Here is a 7305-nt window from a genome sequence, read left to right as displayed (position 1 = left end):
GCCTTCGTGCCTTCGTGCCTTCGTGCCTTCGTGCCTTCGTGCCTTCGTGCCTTCGTGCCTTCGTGCCTTCGTGCCTTCGTGCCTTCGTGCCTTCGTGCCTTCGTGCCTTCGTGCCTTCGTGCCTTCGTGCCTTCGTGCCTTCGTGCCTTCGTGCCCTTCGTGCCTTCGTGCCTTCGTGCCTTCGTGCCTTCGTGCCTTCGTGCCTTCGTGCCTTCGTGCCTTCGTGCCTTCGTGCCTTCGTGCCTTCGTGCCTTCGTGCCTTCGTGCCTTCGTGCCTTCGTGCCTTCGTGCCTTCGTGCCTTGCTTATGGGTAAATCTCCTTGTTTTCCTTTTTGCCAGGGTCCAGTCCTGGTCCGGTCCGGTCCGGTCCGGTCCAGTCCAGTCCAGTGACACTCCACACCACAGCGGGGATTCGAACCGTGACCATCCACATGACAGACACACACCCTCTGTGTGAGCTATCTGTCACACAAGGTCTCTGGTGGAGTTTGTTGTAATGATGGTTGCAAGAGGTTGTCATGCAGCCAAAGTGTAAAAAGAGCCTTGAGCTGGATTCAAATCAAGGACCTCCTGTATGAGAGGCAGATAACTTACCACTGCACTATCCTTCCTACTGGGTGTAGCTGTTAGTTTTCGTAAATGATGGTACACAAAAGTATTAAGGAAGTGAAGATAATAAAGGTACTAAGGTACCGGGGAGGCAAAAAACTTACCTCTACACCACCTGTCCTACAAGATGTTGCTCTAACTTTGCTTAAATGATGCTATCAATTATTACTGGCGCAACCAAATGACAAATAAAAGGTGTGAGTGGAGATCTGAATCATGTGAGGTTTGTTTCTGAGACTGAATACACCTGATCTCATCTGATCTGCAAAGCTAAGCAGGGTTGGGCCTGGTTAGTATTTGGATGGGAGACTACCTGGGAATACCACGTGCTGTAAGCTTTTTACTTCTCCTCACAACCTCAACAACACACTGCTAGCGACAGCTATCAACTAAAACCTCTTGGTTTCTTTATTATACACTCTATGAGGTGGATAAGCTGCAGCTCATGCTGATTTATTGCTGCTTCTGGTTGGAGCCAAAGAACAAAGGCTTCACCTGTTGGAGCAGCTGATGTCCTGCAGCCTCTTCACCACAGAAAGCCTCTGACAGCTTCAATTCTTTACACTCTGACTGCAAGACACCAATCACATAGGAACATTTACATGTATGGAACAAAGAGCTGAGCTGACACTCAACATGTGTTTGACCATTTATTGATAAAGACATTCAAACATGTCTAGAGATAGAACACCAACGCACGGTGTAAGAAAGGTCAGAACAGACTTCACCTGCTCAGGAAATTGAGGTCCTTCGGGGTGCAGGGAGCAATTCTGAGGACCTTTTATGGTTGTGTGGTGGTATCAGCCATCCTGTATGGACTGGTCTGCTGGAGCAGCAGCATCACGGCTGCAGACAGGAAGAGACTAAAGAAACTGGTTAAGAAAGCAAGCTCTGTCCTGGGCTGGTGTTAGACAGGAGGATGATGACAAAGCTGTTGTCTATCATGGAGGACATCTCCCACCCCCTGCAGGAAACAGGACCATCACCGGCAGCTCCTTCAGGGACAGACTGCTTCACCCACAATGTTTGAAGGAGGTCCTTCCTTCCTGCAGCAGTCAGACTGTGTTCAATCAAACCTGCTCCCAGTAGTTCAGATCACCCATGAAGTAACTGCAATAAAATGTAAATAAGTCAATATGTGCAATTTCACAGGTTTTTTTTTTTTTTACAAGCATTTCTATTTCTTCTCTAAGGAGAAAGCATCTATTTACATCTGTGCACTGAGTGCTGCTTTTCTTTTTACTTTTTTCCTATCTGCTACTGCCACACTGAAAATTTCCCCACTGCAGAAGCTACCTATCCATCCATCTATCTATGGTCCATCTACCTCCCTACCTATCTATCCATCCATCCATCCATCCATCCATCCATCCATCCATCCATCCATCCATCTATCCATCCATCCATCCATCCATCCATCTCTCTCACAGGTGTGGGGGTTGATTCACCTGTTCTCAATCACCTTAATCCACAAAGGCCCGGTTCTTCATTCTTCCGCTCTCTGCCAGACCACAGAGTTTGAAACCAGAACCTTTCTCCTACAATTAGTCTGGTTTCCCCTTTTTGTTTTCACCTTGGTTTAGTTATCCTTTCTGTGTTGGTTTTAGTTTCATTCGTTAAATAAACTCCTTGTAATCTTTGACCTGTGTCTGCAGATGTCCTGTGACACCAATGATCCCATCTGATATTTAGCATGTTTTCAATTATTGGTCCCATTTCTTAAAAGAAAAAAAAAAAAAAAAAAGCCCCCTGAAATCTGATCAGATAAATGAATGTGAAACTACTTTGGGTCTGCTGCAGCTGCCTCCCTCTGATCTTGTTCCTGCCCACAGCACAATCTGATCAGTGAAACACTGAAGGACAACTTCAGCATGTAAAACATAAATAAGCAAAGGCTGCAACTCGTGATTATTTTAATTTTAACTTAACTTTATGTGCTGTTCAAAAACTTTATTTTTTCTGCAAATGTGTAGTGATTCCAAATCTTGGTTATTGATCTCCTTGATTACAAAAAAAATCTGTATCGACCCGGAAAAAAAACAAACATGTCAGGCACCCTATGATGTTAACTGTTTGCCTGAATGTTTTTGTTTAAAATCCTCAGTAATAACCTTTGACTGGTTGCTCTTAACCCTGTAAAACTCACTGCTGCAAAAATACAACATCAGCTTATTTTTTAATTACTATTTTCTATTATATATATATCTGAAATAAACCCAAATCTGTGGGTCTGACAGCAGCGTGAGGTCAAAGAAGCTGCCATCAGCTGCTGCACTTCTGTCCGTCCAGCAGATGGAGCCATGGAGCTGCAGTCAAGTGAAGAGAAGCACAAGGCAACCACCACTTCCATCCACTGACGCATTCAATTTGACTGACTCTAATGTTTTATTGACTTCCAACCACTAAACCAATATGATCACTGATGCACTGAGCTGAAGAAGTAATGTTACATTTCAAACATAACTGCGGAAATAACCGAAACTTCTTCCTTAGGAAAGGAGAAAGTATAAGAGTATAAAGGCAGTGCAAGAATAAATAAGAAAAAAACGGTGCAAAAATTGCCCATAGCATTATATACAGATGACTTTATTCTTAAAAAAAAAAAACAACAAACATATAGAAGACTATATACAGAGGATCAGGTTTCAGGTATAGATAGATCGACAGATGAATCCTTACTGTGAAAATATTTAAAGACATTGAACATTGTGCAATATAAGGTCAGTCAGCAGCCTCAGTTCATGCACCAAGAAAACTTTTATGCATTTTTTAAAAATAAAAAATTACATGTTTCTAAATTTTCTCCATTTACAAGGCAGGGAGATAACCGAAACTTCTTCCTTAATAGTTCCTGTTTAGTTTGTATGCTGTGGTGTCAGGATTACTACACGTGGAAATGAATATCAAATTAAAATCATTTCCATATCTTGACAAGTTGTTGCGATCACAAAGTAAATAAAGCTGCAAGCAGCGTTGGACAGGTCCTCGCATCCGTGCTGGTCGGCGAATCCACGCACGTCCACCAGGCATTTTTCGCCAGTCCTGATGAGCATGCCAAGTTTGACGCATTTTGGGGTATGATAAGGCCGCCAAAAAGGCAATTCAAAAGACGGTAAAATAATATTAATAATAATAATAATAATAATAATAATAATAATAATAATAATAATAATAATAATAATAATAATAATAATAATAATAATAATAATAATAATTCCTTGCATTCCAATAGGGTCTTCGCACCATTCGGTGCTTGGACCCTAATAATAATAATAATAATAATAATAATAATAATAATAAACCCGACGAATTCCAATAGGGTCTTCGCACCATTCGGTGCTCGGACCCTAATAATAATAAACCCTAGCATTCCAAGAGGGTCTTCGCACCGTTGGTGCTCGGACCCTAATAATAAACCCTAGCATTCCAATAGGGTCTTCGCACCGTTGGTGCTAGGACCCTAATAATAATAATAAACCCTAGCATTCCAATAGGGTCTTCGCACCGTTGGTGCTCGGACCCTAATAATAATAATAATAATAATAATAATTCCTTGCATTCCAATAGGGTCTTCGCACCGTCGGTGCTCGGACCCTAATAAGTGACATCAATGTAATGTTTGCTTAAACTATTCCTTTAAGTAAACACTAATCTCCCAATGACAGTATCAATGCACATGTTTGAGGGGATTTTTTGCTGTCTCATGTCCTCTTCGAGGAAAACATCATGAGTCTCTGGCTGTAAGCCGGAATCTAATTCTGTCACTCACAGATATATCTCAACAACCTTGCAGGAAAATGTGATTCATGTAAAGTTTTCTTCCTCTTCTGCCAGCAGTTTGTGCAATTTGAGCAAACAGAAGCCATCACACAGCACTTGATCCACTATCTGACTTGTATCAATAGTTTTTGGAGTTTTCTGTTCTGAAACATTGAAGTATCTCAGGCCAGAGGTCAGCTGGTCAGATGAGGAAGTGGCTGAAAATGACAAGAAGTCCAGTTTATTTAGTAGCTTTGGTGTGTCTGCAGGTAAACTGAATGTGTGTGATACAACCACAGGAGGACGGATTCAGTTCATTTACACACAGAACACATGAGTGACTGTATGTGTACATGTGTTTACGTGACGCACAGTGTGGAGCAAACAGGGCCGAGCGCCGCCTGCCAAACCCGAACAGATGACAGATGGCTTCATCAATCTGAAGTATAACGCAGAATTCAAGAGTGTCAGCCATGTGGAGGGTAAATGGAGCATGGTGAGTTGTGCAGAACATAAATGGAAAAAACCACTCAACTGTCACAGAAAGCTTTTAATTCCATTAACGTAAAGTGTGAGAATCTGAATGGATCTGCTGCGGTACAGAGAGGAACAAGGTAGACGTGTCCTGTTGTCTTGCTTCATTGAAGTTTCCGTCTTCGTGCTCTGTTCTCTGCCTTCACACGCATGTACAACATACAGTATTACCAACACTTAATGCTTCAATCCCGTGACGCTCCATTTCTCCCTCTTATGGTTCTTAACATATCTTTACATGAAACACTTTCCATAGCACTGCATCCATCCGCGTTTGAAGGATTTTAGAAAATACCGCTGTCAGTTCTGAGTCGAAACTCTTCCCACATAAAAGACAAGCCGTCAATCAAAGTTTTATATGCAGTTTTTGTAAAATGTATCACCCTTTGTCAGGGCTTCAATTAAGCTTCAAAGACTTCTGCACTGAAATTCTGTTAAAATTTAGCCTCAAAATCCTCCAAATTTGAGGAATTTCCTCTAAAATAATATAGAGAAATCAGACAAAAACAACATGTAGCTGACTGTAAACTCCTCAATAACTGCACCAAAAGACATACAGTATTAAGAACTGAATGTTTTTAATAGCATCTCTGCATGAACATTGCCACACACTTACAGGCTCACATTTGTTCCTTGTTTTCAGATTTCCCTTCAATCTGTGTAAACCTGTTTTTTTGAGATTTTACTATTGAAAGGTTTGTTGTTTTGGGGCTCTTGTGACAGTGACCATGAGCTTTACATGTTATTCATTATTTACAATGGACAGATGAGAGAGTTCACTGACATGATGTATACCACTCTCATGTGTGTACTTCAAAACACTGCTACAGCTTAGCCACACTTAGCTTAGTTTAGCCTAGCTTAGCTTAGCATAAATACGATACTGGAGGCAGTTGAAAACAGCTTGCCAGAGTTTGTCCAACATGAAACAAATACACCCATAAAAAGCTCTAAAGTTCACTAATGAACACAGCGAAGGCACAAACAGAAATGTAAAAACAACAAATTGTGGTTGAGTTGTCAGTTTTGTGCTGGTTTCATGAGGTCTCTGGGCAGCCAGTGAACAGTTTCACGGTTGCTACGCTAAATAAGCTAGTTAAAGTGCTCCCCGTAATATGACAGCTAGTTGTTTTTATATTACATATTTTATATAGGTGTACTTTTTAGGCCATGCAAGATGTTTTCCCCCTGCTTCCAGTCTGTACGGTAAGCTAAGCTAAGCTAAGCTAAGCTAAGCTAAGCTAATCTAATCTACTCCTGGTTTTGCACTGATAGACTATTGAGTAGTTTCATTGAGTAGCCCACAGCTACACATCTAAATTGTTGTTGCGCTTTTGGCTATCTTGAGTAGAACTAATTTGCATTGAATTCTGGGTAGATGAAGACTTCGTTCAAACTATTTAACTCATACTTTAAGAATGTACTCGAACAATTAAACAGATATTTTTACAGAAGAAAAGTCAGATTAAGAAAAAAATTTTATTCCTAATTTGTTACTGCCTTCTCAAATAACTTTGACATTGTTCACTGCACAAAATTATCAGCAAACCACAAACTACAAGTTTGTTTCAGTCTTTTTTTAGTCATGTCAGCAGTAGCAGTGTTACAACAGTCACCTGATAAAAATTCAGGAAATTTTGAACTGCAGGTTATGATTATGCTGAGCAGAAAGGAGACAAGCATGGGAACAATTTTAAAATCTAAGTAGTAAAATGTCCAAAGTATAGAATTCTGGTAATACTTGTGTACATGATGACTCAATGTTGGTTTTCTTTTCATTTTTGTAAAAATAAATATAGATTTACATATAATTTAAGAAATTTGACTTTCATTCTTTTTCTTCTTTATGATTTATGATATTAGTGGTTAGGTATATTCCAAGGCTGCATAGACTTTTCTGATGATGGGACTGCTGCAGAATTCAGAAAGGTTAACGTATGCTGAGCCACTCAGTTATATTTGGTCTTCAGCGTCACAGCAGACTGTTTTGTCAAGGTTTTCTGCTGGCCTATGTGTCACCAGTGTTTTCCTGATGAGAAGTGACAATGCTGGGGGAAGGTGGCACACTTTGGTCATCTGAAGATGTAGTGACTTTTATCTGATCCCCGAACTATGACTCCTTGTGTGCAGCTAACACGGTGACCTATAGTCTGGCCAATGTGCTGCCTGGGCACCTGACGGCGGTCTGACCTACATTTATCTGGGTAGTCGCTGCTGAAAGTTACATTTTCACCCCATGTTTCCTCCTTACCTAACTCGCCCCACTGACATTTAGTGTTGAGTGTGCATGTGTGTGGATATGTTATAGTGGTATTTGTCTACATGCATCATGAGCCACTGGGAGGCTAAAATAAACCACTTCCAAGAAGGACAGACAAGCTTCAGATTAGGCTGCTTGTGTAT

Source organism: Amphiprion ocellaris, chromosome 8, assembly GCF_022539595.1.
Source record: "Amphiprion ocellaris isolate individual 3 ecotype Okinawa chromosome 8, ASM2253959v1, whole genome shotgun sequence".
NCBI classification, from domain to species: Eukaryota; Metazoa; Chordata; class Actinopteri; family Pomacentridae; genus Amphiprion; species Amphiprion ocellaris.
This window is presented reverse-complemented; position numbering follows the sequence as displayed.